Source organism: Artibeus jamaicensis, unplaced genomic scaffold, assembly GCF_021234435.1.
Source record: "Artibeus jamaicensis isolate MK-2021 breed Jamaican fruit bat unplaced genomic scaffold, CSHL_Jam_final contig_241, whole genome shotgun sequence".
NCBI lineage: Eukaryota > Metazoa > Chordata > Mammalia > Chiroptera > Phyllostomidae > Artibeus > Artibeus jamaicensis.
The window spans coordinates 6,796,607-6,817,154 of NW_026521509.1; the positions used below are offsets into that span (position 1 = coordinate 6,796,607).

Sequence of the window (20,548 nt, forward strand, 5' to 3'; positions counted from 1 at the left end):
CGCAGAAAAAGCTTTCGATAAGGTACAACACCCATTTATGATAAAAACACTCAGCAAAATGGGAATAGAGGGAACATTCCTCAATATAATAAAGGCCATTTATGAGAAACCTACAGCCAATATCATACTCAATGGACAAAAACTAAAAGCTTTTCCACTAAGATCAGGAACAAGACAAGGATGTCCACTTTCACCACTCCTATTCAATATAGTATTAGAAGTTTTGGCCACAGCGATCAGGCAGGAAAAGGAAATAAAAGGCATCCAAATAGGAAAGGAGGAAACAAAATTGTCACTGTTTGCAGATGACATGATAGTGTACATGAAAATCCTATAGACTCTACCCAAAAACTGCTCAAATTAATTAATGAATTTGGCAAAACAGCAGGATACAAAGTCAATATCCAGAAATCAAAGGCATTTTTGTATACAAACAATGAACCAGCAGAAGCAGAAATCAAGGAAAAAATCCCATTCGATATAGCAAAAAGAAAAATAAAATATCTGGGAATAAACCTAACCAAAGAGGTAAAAGACCTGTATGCAGAAAACTACACAGCACTGAAGAAAGAAATCAAGGAAGACACAAACAAATGGAAACATATACCGTGTTCATGGATTGGAAGAATTAACATCATCAAAATGTCCATACTACCCAAAGCAATATACAGATTCAATGCAATACCTATTAAAGTACCAATGGCGTATTTCACAGACACAGAACAAAACACTTCAAAAATTTATATGGAATCATAAACGAGCCCGAATAGCAGCTGCTCTTTTGAGAAAGAAGAACAAAGTAGGAGGGATCACAATACCTGATATCAAACTGTATTACAAGGCCACTGTAATCAAAACAGCCTGGTACTGGCATAAAAACAGGCACATAGACCAATGGAACAGAACAGAGAGCCCAGAAATCAACCCAACCCTCTACAGTCAATTAATATTCGACAAAGGGGGGCAGTAACACAAAATGGAGTAAAGATAGCCTCTTCAGCAAATGGTGTTGGGAGAACTGGACAGCTACGTGCAAAAAAATGAAACTTGAGCACCAACTTACACCATACACCAAAATAAATTCAAGGTGGATAAAAGACTTAAATATAAGCCATGACACCATTAAAGTCCTAGAGGAGAACATTGGCAAGAAAATCTCAGATATTCCATGCAGCAACATTTTTACGGATATGTGTCCTAGAGCAAGGAATATAAAGGAAAGAATAAACAAATGGGATCTCATCAAAATAAAAAGCTTCTGCATGGCTAAAGAAAACAGTATTAAATTAAAAAGACGACCAACTGTATGGGAAAACATATTTGCCAATGATACCTCAGACAAAGGTTTAATCTCCAAAATATACAAAGAACTTACACGACTCCACTCCAGGAAGACATCGAACCCAATTAAAAAATGGGAAAAGGACTTGAACAGACACTTCTCTAAAGAGGACATACAGAATATCCAGAGACACATGAAGAGATGCTCAATATCGTTAGCTATCAGAGAGATGCAAATTAAAACCACAATGAGATACCACTTTACACCAGTCAGGATGGCTATAATAGACAAAGCAACAAACAACAAATGTTGGAGAGGGTGTGGGGAAAAGGGGACCTTAGTTCACTGTTGGTGGGATTGTAGACTGGTACAACCATTATGGAAAACAGTATGGAATTTTCTCAGAAAAATAAAAATTGACCTGCCTTTTGACCCAGCAATTCCACTGCTAGGATTATACCCCAAGAATCCTAAAACATCAATTTCAAAGAACCTATGCACCACAATGTTCATAGCAGCACAATTTACAATAGCCAAGAGTTGGAAGCAACCTAGGTGCCCATCAGTAAATGAATGGATCCAAAAATTGTGGTACATATACACCATGGAATTCTATGCTGCAGAGAGAACGAAGGAGCTACTACCTTTTGCAACAACATGGATGGAACTGGAAAGCATTATGCTGAGTGAAATAGGCCAGGCATTGAAGGACAAATACCATATGATCTCACCTTTGACAGGAAGCTAAAGAATAAAACAAAGAAGCAAACAGAATAAAAACAAAGACACTGAAATAGAGAACAAGTGGGCAGCGACCAGAGGGGAGAGGGAAGGGAACTTAAGGGGAAAAAGGGGAGGGATTTTGAGGAACAAGTATGAAAGACACAGAGATGAGGACTGGGGGGGGGGAATGAGGGAGGGGGGAGACCGGGCAAGGGGGGAAGAGAAAAAAAAATGTACTTGAAAAGTAACTAAATAAAATTTAAAAAATATATATATAAAAAAAAGAAAAATTATGTTACTAAAAATCAATGAAAGAGAAAAATCATAAACACAGCCAAAAATATAACAGACATATTTCTATAGAAGGTGAAGTAATATGACCTATTGCTGACTGCTCATCAAACAATAAAGGGAGACTTGAAGACAATGGAAAGATAGCTCCAGTATGCTGAAAGAATACAACTTTCATCAAAGAAGTCTAAAACCAACAGAAATATTTCTTTTAAATTAATGTCAAATTGCCCTGGCTGGGGTGGCTCAAAGGCTTGAACACCAGCCTGTGAACCAAAGGGTTGCCAGTTCGATTCCCATTCAGGGTACGTGCCTGGGTTGTGAACCAGGTCTCCAGTAGGGGTCTCATGAGAGGCAGCCACACACTGATGTTTCTCTCCCTCTCCTCCCTTCCCCTCACTCTAAAAATAAATAAATAAAATCTTAATAAAGTAAATTAAAAGAAGTTCATAAACCTTTAGAGAGATTGACTTTGAGAGAGAGAGAGAGAGAGAGAGAGAGAAACTGCCTTATCCTATCTCAGGAATGAAAAGAAAATACCACAACATATACAATATTTTTGAAAATATTATTAATAATTTTATGCCAGTAGTTATTTCACAGACATAGAACAAACACTTCGAAAATTTATATGGAACCATAAACAAGCCCAAATAGCAGCTGCTCTTTTGAGAAAGAAGAACAAAGTAGGGCGGATCACAATATCTGATATCAAACTGTATTACAAGGCTGCTGTAAACAAAACAGCCTGGTACTGGCATAAAAAACAGGCACATAGACCAATGGAACAGAACAGAGAGCCCAGAAATCAACCCAACTCTCTACAGTCAATTAATATTCGACAAAGGGGGCAGTAACATAAAATGGAGTAAAGATAGCCTCTTCTGACAAATGGTGTTGGGAGAACTGGACAGCTACGTGCAAAAAAAATGAAACTTGAGCACAGACTTACACCATACACCAAAATAAATTCAAGATGGATAAAAGACTTAAATGTAAGTCGTTACACCATCAAAGTCCTAGAGGAGAACATAGGCAAGAAAATCTCAGATATTTCACACAGCAACTTTTTTACTGATATGTCCCCTAGAGCAAGGAATGTAAAGGAAAGAATAAACAAATGGGATCTCATCAAAATAAAAAGCTTCTGCGTGGCTAAAGAAAACAGTATTAAATTAAAAAGACAACCAACTGTATGGGAAAACATATTTGCCAATGATACCTCAGACAAAAGGTTTAATCTCCAAAATATACAAAGAACTTACACGACTCCACTCCAGGAAGACATCGAACCCAATTAAAAAAATGGGAAAAGGACTTCGGAACAGACACTTCTCTAAAAGAGGACATACAGAATATCCAGAGACACATGAAGAGATGCTCAATATCGTTAGCTATCAGAGAGATGCAAATTAAAACCACAATGAGATACCACTTTACACCAGTCAGGATGGCTATAATAGACAAAGCAACAAACAACAAATGTTGGAGAGGGTGTGGGGAAAAAGGGGGACCTTAGTTCACTGTTGGTGGGATTGTAGACTGGTACAACCATTATGGAAAACAGTATGGAATTTTCTCAGAAAAATAAAAAATTGACCTGCCTTTTGACCCAGCAATTCCACTGCTAGGATTATACCCCAAGAATCCTAAAACATCAATTTCAAAGAACCTATGCACCACAATGTTCATAGCAGCACAATTTACAATAGCCAAGAGTTGGAAGCAACCTAGGTGCCCATCAGTAAATGAATGGATCCAAAAATTGTGGTACATATACACCATGGAATTCTATGCTGCAGAGAGAACGAAGGAGCTACTACCTTTTGCAACAACATGGATGGAACTGGAAAGCATTATGCTGAGTGAAATAGGCCAGGCATTGAAGGACAAATACCATATGATCTCACCTTTGACAGGAAGCTAAAGAATAAAAACAAAGAAGCAAACAGAATAAAAACAAAGACACTGAAATAGAGAACAAGTGGGCAGCGACCAGAGGGGAGAGGGAAGGGAACTTAGGGGGAAAAAGGGGGAGGGATTTTGAGAACAAGTATGAAAGACACAGAGATGAGGACTGGGGGGGGGGGGAATGGGAGGGAGGGGGAGACCAGGGAGGGGGAAGAGAAAAAAAATGTACTTGAAAAGTAACTAAATAAAATTTAAAAAATATATATATAAAAAAAAAGAAAAATTATGTTACTAAAAATCAATGAAAGAGAAAATCATAAACACAGCCAAAAAATATAACAGAGACATATTTCTATAGAAGGTGAAGTAATATGACCTGTTGCTGACTGCTCATCAAACAATAAAGGGGACTTGAAGACAATGGAAAGATAGCTCCAGTATGCTGAAAGAATACAACTTTCATCAAAGAAGTCTAAAACCAACAGAAATATTTTCTTTTAAATTAGTCAAATTGCCCTGGCTGGGGTGGCTCAAAGGCTTGAACACCAGCCTGTGAACCAAAAGGGGTTGCCAGTTCGATTCCCATTCAGGGTACGTGCCTGGGTTGTGAACCAGGTCTCCAGTAGGGGTCTCATGAGAGGCAGCCACACACTGATGTTTCTCTCCCTCTCCTCCCTTCCCCTCACTCTAAAAAATAAATAAATAAAAATATTAATAAAGTAAATTAAAAGAAGTTCATAAACCTTTAGAGAGATTGACTTTGAGAGAGAGAGAGAGAGAGAGAGAGAAACTGCCTTATCCTATCTCAGGAATGAAAAGAAAATACCACAACATATACAATATTTTTGAAAATATTATTAATAATTTTATGCCAGTAGTTATTTCACAGACATAGAACAAACACTTCGAAAATTTATATGGAACCATAAACAAGCCCAAATAGCAGCTGCTCTTGGAGAAAGAAGAACAAAGTAGGGGCGGATCACAATATCTGATATGAAACTATTACAAGGCCACTGTAATCAAAAACAGCCTGGTACTGGCATAAAACAGGCACTATAGACCAATGGAACAGAACAGAGAGCCCAGAAATCAACCCAACTCTCTACAGTCAATTAATATTCGACAAAGGGGGCAGTAACATAAAATGGAGTAAAGATAGCCTCTTCGACAAATGGTGTTGGGAGAACTGGACAGCTACGTGCAAAAAAATGAAACTTGAGCACAGACTTACACCATACACCAAAATAAATTCAAGATGGATAAAAGACTTAAATGTAAGTCGTTACACCATCAAAGTCCTAGAGGAGAACATAGGCAAGAAAATCTCAGATATTTCACACAGCAACTTTTTACTGATATGTCCCCTAGAGCAAGGAATGTAAAGGAAAGAATAAACAAATGGGATCTCATCAAAATAAAAGCTTCTGCGTGGCTAAAGAAAACAGTATTAAATTAAAAAGACAACCAACTGTATGGGAAAACATATTTGCCAATGATACCTCAGACAAAGGTTTAATCTCCAAAATATACAAAGAACTTCCACGACTCCACTCTAAGAAGACACCCAACCCAATTAAAAAATGGGAAAAGGACTTGAACAGACACTTCTCCAAGGAGGACATACAGAACATTCAGAGACGCATGAAGAGATGCTCAATATCGTTAGCTATCAGAGAGATGCAAATTAAAACCACAATGAGATACCACTTTACACCAGTCAGGATGGCTATCATAAACAAAGCAACAAACAACAAATGTTGGAGAGGTTGTGAGAAAGGGGTCCTTAGTTCACTGTTGGTGGGATTGCAGACTGGTACAACCATTATGAAAAACAGTATGGAATTTTCTCAGAAAAATAAAAATCGACCTGCCTTTTGACCCAGCAATTCCACTGCTGGGATTATATCCTAAGAATCCTAAAACATCAATATCAAAGAACCTATGCACCACAATGTTCATAGCAGCACAATTTACAATAGCCAAGAGTTGGAAGCAACCTAGGTTCCCATCAGTAAATGAATGGATCCAAAAATGGTGGTACATATACACAATTTGGAATTCTATGCTGCAGAGAGAAAGAAGGAGGCTACTACCTTTTGCAACAACATGGATGGAACTGGAAAGCATTATGCTGGAGTGAAATAGGCCAGGTGCTGAAAGACAAATACCATATGATCTCACCTTTAACAGGAAGCTAAACAACAAAACAAACGAGCAAGCAGAAAAAAAAAAAACAAAGACACTGAAATAGAGAACAAGGGGATAGTGACCAGAGGGGGAGAAGGAAGGGAAGTTAAGGGGAAAAAGGGGGAGGGATTTGGAGGAACAAATAGGAAGGACACAGGGACGAGAACTAAGGGGGGTAAAAATGGGAGGGAGGTGTGGAGCAAGGGGCGGGGGAGGCTGGGATGGGAAAAATAGACAAAAAACTGTACTTGAAAAATAACTAAATAAAATTAATTAAAAAAATAATTTTATGCCAGTAAATGAGATGAAATAGTAAAATTCCTAGAGTAATATAACTTACTAGAATGTACACAGAATGGACTAAATACAGTAGTTCTATAGCCACTAAGAACAACTTATATATAATTAAAACCTTACCACAAAGTAAACTACAGGCTCAAATGGTTTCATTGGTAAATTCTACCAAAATTTTAAGGAATAAAGAATACCAATTTATCCAAATTTCTTCAGACAATAGACAAAAAGGGGCTTTTTCCTGATTATTTCAAGGACAGTTTCATATTCATTTCAAAACCTACTGAGTACATTACAAGAAAAGAAGTCAGTACTTCAATCTCACTATGAAAAAATAGAAGCAAAGTTGCTGAACAAAATAATAGTAAACCTAATTCAGAATTACATAAAAGGGATAATACTGTATGACCAAATTGGGTTAGTCTACAAATTCAGTATTGACCCAATATTTGAAAAGCAATCAATGTAATTTTTTTGACTCTTTGTGTTTTGAGTGAAAAAAAGTGGGTAAGGAAAATATCCACTATCTTTAATAAAGGATAATAGAACTTAACTAACATACTTCTTAAAGTTAAGTAGGGAATTTACTGTATTTACTTTGAAACAGATAATTGCTGCTTTAGCAAAGAAACTACATTTTCCTTTGTTTTGAAACATACAGATTTTATATAGATTCTATATTTCATAGAGTAAGGATATAGACCAAACTTTTTAATTTAATGCTCATATAAGGGAATGTTACATTAATAAAGAAATTAAAATAATTGTGAGATGATGCTCTCTTCTAAGATGTGCATTTTTTAAGAAAACTTTAACAAAATATTTTATTGTTTATGCTATTACAGTTGTCCCAATTTCCCCCCTTCACTCTCTCCACCCAGCCTCATTATTTGAATAAAGGAGAAAAAACATTAAGGTCATTTAAACAGAGGGAGAGAGCAATTTGATAAATTTAAAATTCTTTCATGATTAAAAATAGCAAAATGGACATAAAAGGGAGCTTTTTGAATTTTATTTTAAAAAGAGTACCAAATCCTACAGGAAATACCATACTTACAAGTGAAATATTTGGATTTTTTTCCTCTCAGAGAAGGAATGAAAAATAGAGGCTCACTATTACCTCTTCTGCTTAACCTGGTGTTAGATATTCTTGCCCATACAGTAAGACAAGAAAAATAAAATAAAGATATTATGATTTGAAGGGGAAATTTTAAGTATCAGTATTTATAAATAATATGATGTATATAAAAATCTAAAAATCTACAAATAAATTATTTTAAATAATAAGTGAATTTATTTGACAAGAAGGCTGGTTGCAAGATCAATATATAAATAAAATGGAAGACTATACTTCCAGGGATCATTTCTATAGTTCATTGTAAATAGAATGGTGGTCCAACATATTAGCAATAGACCTAAGAATTGTATGTTTTAAAATATATTATATAAAAAAGTATAAAATATAAAATATGTAAAATCTATTTTTCCTCATATATTTTAAATTTTTTTATTTATTTTAATTTTTCTTGAAATTATTCAGGTGATGTTAGCTAATACAATTATAAATGTTTTAAGTGTACAATTCTATAATACATCCTCTGTATATTGTATTGTGTGTTCACCATCAAAGTCAAGTCTTCTTCCATCAGTATTTATGTCCTGTTTACCTTCTACCTGCCCTCCCCCTTTCCTCTGGCAATCACCATACTGTTGTCTGTGGCCATGAATTTTCCTTTTTTTCTGCTTAATCCTGTCTCTTTTTTCACCGACCCCTCTAACCCCTTTCTCCTCTAACAGCTATCAGTCTGTTTGCTGCATCTATGAATCTGTTTCTATTTTATTCCTCAGTTTATTTTGTTCACTAGATTGCACATATAAGTGAAATCATATGATACTTGTCTTTCTCTGACTGGTTTGTTTCACTTAGCATAATACTCTCCAGGTCCATCCATGCTGTCACAAAGGGTAAGATTTCCTTCATTTTTAGTGCTGTGTAGAATTCCACTGTGTAAATGTACCAGAGGTTTTTTTTATCCAGTTGTTTATTGTTGGGTATTTGTGTTGTTTCCATATCTTGTCTATTGTAACAATACTACAATGAACATAGGGGTCCACATGTTCTTTTGAATTAGTATTTCAGGTTTCTTCAGATATATTCCCAGAAGTGGAATCGCTGGATCATAAGGCAGTTCCATTTTTTATTTTTATTCTTTTTTAACTTCAATTGTTGTTCAAGTACAGTTTTCTGCCTTTTATTCCTATCCCAGCCCACCTCCAACCTTCTCCACCTCCCTTCCTTTTCCATTACCCCCTTTTTTCCATCCATGTGTCCTCCATACTTGTTCCTGCAAACTCTTCCCCTTTTCCCCTGAAATTCCCTCCCCTCTCCCCTCTGGTCACTGTCAGCCTGCCCTCTATTTCAGTGTTTTTGGTTACATTTTGCTTGTTTATTTGTTCTGTTGATTAGGTTCCTGTGATCTCACCTTTAACAGGAATCTAATGAACTTTTTTAAAAAAATTTTTTAATTGATTATGCTGTTACAGTTGTTCTATTCCCCCCTTCATTCCCCTCCACCCTACCTCCCCATCCCCACCATTACCCCCCTTTAGTTTATGACCATGTGTCTCAAGTCCTTTAGATTCTATATTTCCAATACTATTCTTGCCCCACCATCTATTTTCTATCTACTGTCTATGCTACTTATTTTCTGTACCTTCTCCCCCCATCTCCTCCTCCCACTCCCCTGTTGCTAACCCTCCTTGAGATCTTCATTTCTATGTTTCCACTCCTGATCTAGCTGTCCTTTTAGTTTGCTTTCGTTTTAGGTGTGGTTGTTAATAACTGTGAGTTTGTTGTCCTTTCACTGTTCATGCTTCTTTAACTTCTTTTTCTTAGATAAGTCCCTTTAACATTTCATATAATAAGGGCTTGGTGATGATGAACTCCTTGAATTTGATCTTATCTGAGAAGCACCTTATCTGTCCTTTCATTCTAAATGAAAGTTTTGCTGGATAGAGCAATCTTGGTTGTAGGTCTTTGGATTTCATGACTTGGAATACCTCTTTCCAGACCCTTCTTGCCTGTAAGGTCTCTTTTGAGAAATCTGCTGACAGTCGGATGGGGACTCCTTTGTAGGTGACTGTCCCCTTAGCTCTTGCTGCTTCTAGGATTCTCTCCTTCATTTTAATCTTGGCTAATGTAATTATGATGTGCCTTGGTGTGTTCCTTCTTGGGTCCAACTTCTTTGGTACTCTCTGAGCTTCCTGGATTTCCTGGAAGTCTATTTCCTTTGCCAGATTGGAGAAGTTCTCCTTTATTATTTGTGCAAATAAGTTTTCCACTGGTGGCTGTGCCTTTCCCCCTTCTGGTACCCCTATAATTCGGATGTTGGAGCATTTAAAGATGTCCTGGAGGTTCCTAAGCCTCTCCTCATTTCTTTGAATTCTTGCTTCCTGACCCTTTTCTGTTTGGCCATTATTTGCTTTCTTCTGGTCCACTCCATTGATTTGAGTCCCAGTTTCCTTTTCATTGCTATTGGTTTCCTGTGCAATTCCATTCATTTCAATTAGTTTCTCCTTCATATGTTTCTCTAATTTGTGGCTATAATCAACCAGTTCTGTGAGGATCCTGATGACCAGTGTTTTAAACTGTGCGTCTGAGAGTTTTGCTATTTCTTCATTGCTTAGGTCTATGGGCTCAGGGACTGTGAGAATTTGCGACATTTTTGGTCTGTTCTGGCCCTTTAAGTGTGAGAAGCGGTGCCTTGGACTCCCAGGTCGCTGGGTTGTGACGCTGTATGTGGGGGCATGGTCAGAGCGGGGAAATGGCGGCGCCCTCCACAGCTGCTTGCCGCGGGGACGCCGGGCCCCAGTCCAACCGCCCACTCCCTCGCCTCTCCGCTCGCGCACAAATAGGCGACCACAGTCAACACGCAGCACCGCTTCCCCGCTGTCTCCTCCGCAGTCGCTCACCTTGTGGCTTGCTCGGTCGCTCACTGGGTCCAACCCTGCGTCTGGATTCGCGCGTCTGGATTCTGCGCCTGAGTCCGTCTGACCGAGTCCTCCTGTGCAACCCCTCACCAGCCGCTGGTTTCGCCCCTTACCAGTCAGGCTGAAGAATTTGTTGTTAACGGACTTCCGAAAAGTTCAATTTTCCGTGTTCTGGTTGCGTTTTCTGTTGCTAATATTTATTTGTCCCTAAACTTGGTTGTGTGAGAAGGCACGGCACATCCACCTATACCTCCATCTTGGCGGAAGTCCCTAATGAACATTTTTAATTTTTAAAGAAAACTGCATACAGTTTTCCACAGTCACTGCACCAGTCTGCATTCCCACCAACAGTGCATGAGGGTTCTCTTTTCCTTGCATCTTCGCTAACACTTGTTTGTTGATTTATTGGTGACAGCCATTCTGACAGATATGAGGTGATATCTCATTGTGGTTTTATTTTGAATTTCAACAACAATTAATGATGCTTAGCATATTTTTATATATTTATGAATGCATTTAAACACAATAAAGGTAAATAAAACAGAAAGCCAGAGAACAATGAACACTAGATTCAGGATAGATGACCTGGGGAAATGGAATAATGGGAGCAAAATATATGGATAAATGTCAAGTTACTCTCAAGGCCTAAGTTTCTTTTGGGGTATTGGTTTTTGTGCATGCTTATCACATTATACAAAATGATTTACTGAATAAATCACTCAAAGTAGTCCATGTATAAGACTAATGAAAGACTTCTGCCAAGATGGAGGCATAGATGGAAGCACTGCCCCTTCTCGCACAACTAAATTTAAAAACAACAAAGTTTTAGCAACCAAAACGCAGCCAAACCACAGAAAATTGAACTACATGGAAGTGTGACAACGAACCCTTCAGCCAAACTGGTAAGAGGGGCAGAGCCAGCAGCAGAGCGGGGTCAGGCAGGAAAGATCCACTGGACCTACCCGGGCACGCAACTCAGGTGCTCCAGCAGCCGTGGGTGGATCCCAGGTGTGGAGTAATGGGTGGACCCACAGAGGGCGCAAGGCGTTGGACCCACTGAGAGCTGATCACGGTCACACATTCATGCGCAGATAAACCATTGAAGGAACTAGCAGTGACATGGACTGCGCAGGCCCCAGTGGCAGGAAGTGGCAGAGGGAACCGCCATTGTCCCTCTCTGACCCCGCCTCCACCTACAGTGTCACAAACCAGCAACCTGGGTGGCCCCGCCCTGGTGAAAAACTGAGGCTCCGCTCCTCATATGTAACAGGCATGAACAGATCAAAACATGGCTCAAGAAGAACTCAGAGCCCCTGAGCCGATAAATCTAAGCAATGAAGAAATAGCCCAACTTTCAGATGCACAGTTCAAAACACTGGTGATCAGGATGCTCATAGAACTGGTTGATTTTAGTCACAAATTAGAGGAACATATGAAGGCTAAACTAATTGAAATGAAGGGAAATGCACAGGAAACCAATAGTGATGAAAAGGAAACTGGGACTCAAATCAAGGGAGTGGAATAGAAGGAAGAAAAAAATTACCAAACAGAAAAGGATGAAGAAACAAGAATTCAAAAAAATAAGGAGAGGCTTAGGAACCTTCAGGACACCTTTAAATGTTCCAACACCAGAATTTTAGGGGTGCCAGAAAAGGAAGAGGAACAGCCACGAGTGGAAAACTTATTTGAACAAATAACAAAGGAGAACTTCCCCAATCTGGCAAAGGAAATGGATTTCCAGGAAATCCAGGAAGCTCAGAGAGTCCCAAGGAGTTGGACCCAAGAAGGAACACACCAAGGCACATCATCATTACATTAGCCCACATTAAAATGAAGGAGAGAATTCTAGAAGCAGCAAGAGATAAGGGGACAATCACCTACAAAGGAGTTCCCATCAGACTGTCAGTTGATTTCTCAAAAGAGACCTTACAGGCAAGAAGGGGCTGGAAAGAAGTATTCCAAGTCATGAAACCCAAAGACTTACATCCAAGATTGATCTATCCAGCTAAGCTTTCATTTAGAATGGAAGGGCAACTAAAGCGCTTCTCAGATAAGATCAAATTCAAGGAGTTCATCATCACCAAGCCCTTATTATATGAAATGTTAAAGGGACTTACCTAAGAAAAAGAAGATAAAAAAAGATGAACAGTGAAAGGACAGCAAACTCACAGTTATTAACAACCACACCTAAAACAAAAGCAAATTAAGAGGACAGCTAGATCAGGAACAGAACCATAGAAATGAAGATCACATGGAGGGTTAGCAACAGGGGAGTGGGAGAAGGAGAAGGGGGTAGAAGGTACAGAAAATAAGTAGCGTAGATGGTAGGTAGAAAATAGATAGGGGGTAGGGCAAGAGTAGTATGGGAAATATAGAATCTAAAGAACATGAGACAGGTGGTCATAAACTAAAGAGGGGAATGGTGGTGGAGGGGGTGTGCAGGGTGGAGGGGAATGAAGGGGGAAATAGAACAACTGTAATGGCATAATTAATAAAATATATTTTTTAAAAAGACTAATGAAAAAAGTAGATCATAGGAAATGTTTATGATGAAGCCAATTTTGTACTTCTGATATCCAAATTTTAAAAAATTAATTTAAAAATCATGGTTAAAAATGTTTGGTATCAACTTAAAAATGTGAGGACAATTATAATTGAACAACAATAATTTTTTTAAAGGAAGAAAATATGGAGATTGTATATATATTTTCAAAATGTTTATAAGGTTATATAAGGAAAATGTTTAAAGATGACTGATCCAGAGGACATTTTTTTCACAAAGATTAATAATATAATTTTTTCCAATTTCTTCTGAAAATTAAAATTTAATATCTGATTATTCTCCTTTCTATTAACTATATAAGGAAACTTAAACTAACTTTCCTCTTGCCACCCATAAGTCTAAAATAAAGAAGAAATTGAAGAAGCAAAAGGCTAATAAGATGGTAAATCTCCTGTTTGAGAAAAGGCCCCCGTATTTTCTCATTGGACTTCTCCTGCTTTATCAAATGGCCCTGCTACATTCTGCTCCAGAGGCAAAGGGCTATTCTCTATAAGCATCTAAAAGTACCTCCTGCCATTAACCAGTTCACCCAGGGCTTGGACTGTCAAACAGCTATGAAGCTGCTCAAGCTGTGCACAAGTACTAACCAGGGACAAAGCCAGAGAAGAAGCAGAGACTGGTCCTGGGCTGATAAAAAAAAAAAAAAAGAAAGAAAGAAAGAAATGGGAGGGAGGTGGGGTGCATGGGGGAGGGGTGGGCTGGAATGGGAGAAATAAACAGAAAACTGTACTTGAAAAATATCTTAATTAATTAATTAATTAATTAATTTAAAAAAAAAGAAGTACTAAGCCCTGACTGGTGTAGCTCAGTGGATTGAGCGCGGGCCTGCGAACCAGAGTATCGAGGTTCGATTCCCAGTCAGGGCACATGCCTAGGTTGCAGGCCAGTTCCCAGCAGGGGACGCATAAGAGGCAACCATACCTTGATATTTCTCTCCTACTCTTTCTCCTTCCCTTCCCCTCTCTCGAAAATAAATAAATAAAATATTTTAATAAATAAAAAATAAAAAAGAAGTACTAATTGGTAGTTACAGAATAGTCATGAGATGTAAAGTACAGCATAGAGAATATAGTAAAAAATATTGTAATAACTATGTATGGTGTTAAATGGGTACTTGATTTATTGGGGTGATAACTTAGTAAGAAAAAAATGCTGCGGGCAAATGGGATATCCCCACCAAGGGGCCACCTGTCTCTCCAGCAGGGGTTAACACTGACACCAACTTGGTGGAGAGCAAGAAGGCCCAGCTGGTAGTGATTGCACAGGATGTGGATTCCATTGAGTTGGTCGTCTTCCTGCCCTCTGTGTGCCAAAGATGGAGGCTCCTTACTGCATCATCAAGGGGAAGGCCAGATTTGGTGTCTACTCCATAGGAAGATCTATACCATTGTCACCTTTAAATAGGTTAACTCGGAAGGCAAAGGAGCTTTTGCTAAGCCAGTGGAAGCTATCTGGACCAATTACAATGACAGATATGATGAGATCCGCTGCCACTGGGGAGGCAACGTCTTGGGTCGAAAGTCAGTGGCTCCCATCACCAAACTGGAAAAGGCCAAGGCTAAAGAACATGCCCCCAAGCTGGGCCGAGTGTACACTGTTGAGGTTTCTGTACATAAAAACATAATAAAAATTCTTCAAACAAACAAAACAGGAACTTAAACTAGAACCATATTTTCAAAACCATATTTTATAAAACATTAGTTTGGAGTAATGTTGATAAGTAATCTGCTCGTACTAGTGAGCACACACACCTCACTTCCACAATACAGGTTTACATTTGTGAGTACATAACACAGAGTTTATTCTCATATTATGATTTATTAATTATTGCATCATTTTCCTTATGAACAACTGTAAACCTACTTTTGCCCTGCCTTGTCGTTATGCTCACATTTGGGAAAGACTGAATACTATATTATCCTATTGGAAACATGTAATACATTTTGCTGTATTAAAACTCTGAAAAGTTCTGCAGTGAATACATGTGAAGACATGTTTAACTTTGCTTATCTCATGTTTCCTAGACTTATCTGTTAATAGAAAACAAATACAATTTTGGTAGTGTTCAATGTTCTGAGGGACACCACTTTAGGCAACAGTGGTCTACTAGTCTAGCATAATGTACTGTTAGTGAACCCATACTGACTTTTAGCAGTCACCATTTCCTTTTCAAAATATTTTTAATACACTTACAATCTTTGTTAAAATTCCATTTTATCATTCAGTTAAATAATGTGTATTATCCCATCATCAGTTTTGCAGAACCACATTTATTCTTCTTTTTAAGAGCACTAATAATCATTCATCAATTTCATTTACCAATATCCTCACCACTCTAGAAATTTCTTCTCCCATGCCTCATAGAGCCTGAGAATTAGGATAAGGTTACCATGTGTGAATACCATGCAAATATTTGGAGTGGGATTACACTCTATAGAAAACATATGAATGTTACTCTTATGAAAAGGTAGACTCCATAAAAGAATACCTCTATTCTTAGACAGTAAGACTGAAAAGAAACACTTTTGGGCTGGTTATTATGTGCCAAACACTGTGTACAGTCTGTATGCATATTATTTAATCTAAATCTTCTTAACAATCCTATGAAATAGCTATCATTGTCCTATTTGACAGAAGATAAAAATAAGGTGCAGTGTTTAATAACTTGCACAAGGTTGTGTACACAAACAATATTTCAAAATTATGTTCGATTCCATATGTTATTAACCACTATGCAATACTGCCTCCTTGAGGACAAAGACTATATTTCATTTATACCTTTAAAATTTGTTTTAATTAATTGTTCTTCAGTTACAGTTGTCCTCATGTCCCCCCAATACTTTCTCTTGCCCTACCGTCCCCCATCTTCCACATTCAATCCCCTCCCCTCATTTATATCTTAATACTTTATAATGTGTAGCATAGCAGTTGCTCAAAAATATTTGCTGAATGAATAAATGTTAATAAATACATTTCAGCTAGGAACTTTCATGCACTGAAAGGATTTATGTACTTTCTATGAAAATATTTCTATCACTCTTGGAACTTCAATTCTTATTTATTAATGTTGTTCTATCCTACTGGTCTATAGTAGTTTGTCTAAATATTATTGTATTTCAAAATCAATTCTTCAAATTATGGAAACTAAACCAAAAGTAGATTTTAAAAACAGCTTAGTAGATTTCTGCATACCCTTAATGAAAAAGTGTAGGATGTGGGAGGTCTTCATGGATAAGTGCATCAGTGTAATGAACAAAGATTTTTAAAGATGTGACTCTTATTTTCCACTAGTGATGTTCTATTATTTTACTAGGGAGTGATCATCTTAGATATCATTAAGTATTGTAATAGTATTGGCATCATTTAACTTGGAAATTACAGAAAAATTATTTTTAATTTTTCAAGGTCTCTCAGTTCATTATCTTAATTGAATGCCTAATAAATCATTAGAGGTTAATCACTTGATAAAAACAAAGAAAACTAAGTAAATAATTCTAATATGAGATAGTGATAAATGCAATAAAGGGAGCAAAAATAAGATGCTACAGGAAAAGATTGAAATGAGCCAGGCAGTGAATGACAAATACCATATGATCTTACCTATAAGTGGAACTTCATCAACAAAACAAACAAGCAAGCAAAATAGAACCAGAGACATAGAAATAAAGAACAAACTGACAATAACCAGAGGGGAGGTGGGAGAACACAGTGAGGGGAAAAGGGAAGGGTTTTCAGGAACATGTATAAAGGACACAAGGACAAAGCCAAAGTGGGGTACAGTCAAGAGGGGGAAGTAGGGAAGGCTGGGATTGTGGGGAGTGGTGGAGGGAAATGGAGACAATTGTGCTTGAACAACAATAACAAAATGTGAAAAAAAAAAAGACTTCGACATTTAAATTTTGAAGGAACACAGTTCTGCCCATAACTCTCACTTACTGACTTTGTGACCTTTGGAAAGTTATTTAACCTTCCTGAGCCTCAGTTTCTACAACTCGAAAGTGGGGAAGGGAGTATTTACCCTATGAGGTTATTGTGAGAATGAAATATATACAGAATGTAGGTAACTGAAATGATCCTTAGCACAGAGCCCCTGGGATGCCAACTTGACTACTGTGGCTTACACAAGGCACTTTAACTACAGGGTCTATGTATGTGTGAATGTGGGAAGAAATGGGACTTCTAAATAACCACTTATGTACATACTTTTTAAGGTCTGATGCAAGTAGTTATAATGCAGTTTGAGGAAATAGCCCTTTAAAATTTCAGAAATAAAAGTAATCAAACTCAGGTGGTAGAAAATGAAAAACAACAACAAGCTAAACCTGAAAAGGTTATATTTAATGGACAACTACCACATGCTAGGCACTGTGTACATAATGAAAGAGACAGAAATGCATTAACACAGGACTCCTACACTTAAGAACTTCATAGTTTTGTAGGAATGACTGACAAGAAACACAAACTATGGAAGTGACTAGAGAGTGTTGCAGAAAACTGCTTTTAAAATAGTGTGGGAGCACAGGAAAGCAAAACACTAAGTCTGCTTGGATGAAATGTGCAAGGCTTCTTGAGGAGCTAATTTTCTTCTTTTAAAATGTTATTTGTATTGTTTTGGATACAGAATATACTTAAATGATTCAAAATGAAGCAAAAAAATCAAGGTTGTATTGGGAAGTCCCATTCCTATCTCTTTCCCATCTGCACCTCTTTCCCCTGCACCAGGCAACTAAGTGCTTTTATTGATTCTTGTGGATACTTCCAGTGTTTTTCTATGTAAATACAAGAAAATGAAAATATGAGCCATTATCACTTCCATCCTTTATTCCAAAGGTATTATACTATAGATATTTTTCATTTTCTTACTCTCTTTCACCTAACTGTATATCCTGGAAATCTTCCCACATCAGTATATATAGAGGTGTTTCCCATGGTTTTTAAAAAAATAGATGTGTAGTGCTGCATTGTATGGTTGACCACAACTTATTTAACAAGTTCTCTAGTGATGGACATTTGGATTAGTACCAATATTTTATTACAAACAGTATACCAATAAATAGCTTTGTATACACATGAAAATGTATTTGTAGATATAAATTCTCATTAGGATTGCTGAGCAAAAAGATAAGTTCCTTTATATTTTTGATAAATATTACCAAATTATACTCCACAGATACTTTTTCTATTTTTCTTACTTTTTATTGTTGTTCAAGTACTATTGTCTCCATTTTCCCCTCACCTCCCACCATCAATCCTACCCACTTTTGGCTTTGTCTATGAATCCTTTATGCATGTTTCTTGATGACACTTCCCCTTCTTTCCTCCATTATTCCACACCACCGCCCCTGTGGTTGCTGTCAGTTTGTTCTTTATTTCAATTTCTCTGGTTATATTTTCAATAGATATTTAGAATGCTTATTTCCCAAAGCTTATTGGCAAAAATTATCTTTTGTTGACATTTAATGCATAATTCTCTTACAATGAGTGAGATGGAACATTTTTATATGTACAGGTAATTTGTACTTATTTTTCTCTGAACTGTCCATTTATGTCTTTTTCTCATTTTTTCCATTACATTGCTTGTCTTTTTCATATAAGTTTCTAGGACCTCTTAGTAAACTAGGAATATTTGCTCTCATCTGTGATGTAAGTAGCAAATATTTTTCTAGCATTTTATTGTTTCAAAATATATATGAATTTATTGTCATTCAAAAGTGTATGTTTTTAAAAGTATAGGATGGGGAGAGTGGAGGGGGGAATAGAGACAACTGTACTTGGAAAACAATAAAAAATAAGATGAAAAAGTAGTTCATATTATTGATTTTTCCTTTTTTGGCTTCTGAATCTTAAGCCATAGTTTAAAAAGCCCTTTCTATTCTTCAATTATTAAAAACCATTTCACCTGTGTTTTATTCAAGTTCTTCTGTAGCTTTATTGTTTTGTTTAGCATTGGGAGTTTACCTTGGGTGTTCAGTGTAGATTATTACAATCTTTTTGCGTGTATCTCTCCCTTACTTTTTACTGGCATATTTTGCAGTGATTTTCAGACATGATGTCTGCTCCTTCCTAAATATAACGAGTAATTTATAGACATATTTTTTAATTTAACTACCATGCCATTATCATACCTAACAAAATTAATAGTAATTCCTTAATACGAACTAATACCCAGGCTATATTAATTATTTTCCTGATTATGCTAAAGATGTCTTTTTATAACCATTTATTTTTTTCTCATTACCATCCAAATAAGATCCACACATTACATTTGGTTATGCCTCCTTTGTCTTATTCTACATCCCTCATTTTCCCCTGTATTATGTATATACATTTAAGGAGCAAACAGGAGAAAAACAGAAGAGTGTAGTGTCATGTTTTAAAACTACATTTAGCTCTGGCTGGTGTAGCTCAGTGAATTGAATGGTGTCTGTGAACCACAGGGTTGCTGGTTCCATTCCCAGTCAGGGCACATGCCTGGGTTGCAGGCCAGGTCCCCAGTAGGGGGCGTGTGAGAGGCAACCACACAATGATGTTTCTCTTCCTCTCTTTCTCCTTCCCTTTCCATCTCTCTAAAAAGCAAGTAAAATCCTTAAAAAAACAAACAAACTAGATTTAGAGCCTCTTCAAATTCTTTCAAGAAAGAAATAAGATTTAAGCAAATAACATTCACCTTTGCCCAGCACATTTAGTTTTATCAAGACATGTGATTCATAAAAAATAATTTGTTTTTGATAAATCTAAACTTTATTACATTAATCTAGAATTCTTGAAATAGTTCCTTGTGAGCATACTTATCAGTTCTCATTTTATATACTTATTGTCATGTTTGAAATATTTTCTAATGGGAGGACAAAATAATTTCTGCACTGTATCATAATTTGGGTACAGTATGTACAATAACCTTGAACAGTGTGACCAGTGTAGTGAACAAGGGTTTGAGTGACTTGAGATGATGTGCAGAGAGAGGGTCTGCTGCCAAACTATGCATGGCTTTCTACAGCCATAGGATTTTGGTTTTTATCCCAAGAACAATGGGAAGCCAACAAAAAGTTTTAATTTTTTAGTCATATGCCTTCAACTCAATAGAACTCTGAATATTTCTATGTTTACTAATTATCTCACATAAAAATACACAAGGAAATGCAAGCTGTTTGTGTCTTATCCACCAACATGTGAATCAAAACTCATTATTTTCTCAAGCCTGGAAACATGCCATTGTTTTTCTACTCACATTTCCACCAACTCCTGAATTTTATGCAGAACTAGAACCAATCTACCACCTGGCATATAAAAATTCAGGGTTCAAA

At 37.0% G+C, this 20,548-nt stretch overlaps 1 pseudogene; it reads left to right on the forward strand.

The window, feature by feature from the left end:
• The window catches only part of LOC128626946 (60S ribosomal protein L7a-like), a 32,378-nt pseudogene extending 17,475 nt beyond the window's left edge, over positions 1–14,903 (forward strand).
• Positions 14,904–20,548: the final 5,645 nt, after the last annotated feature.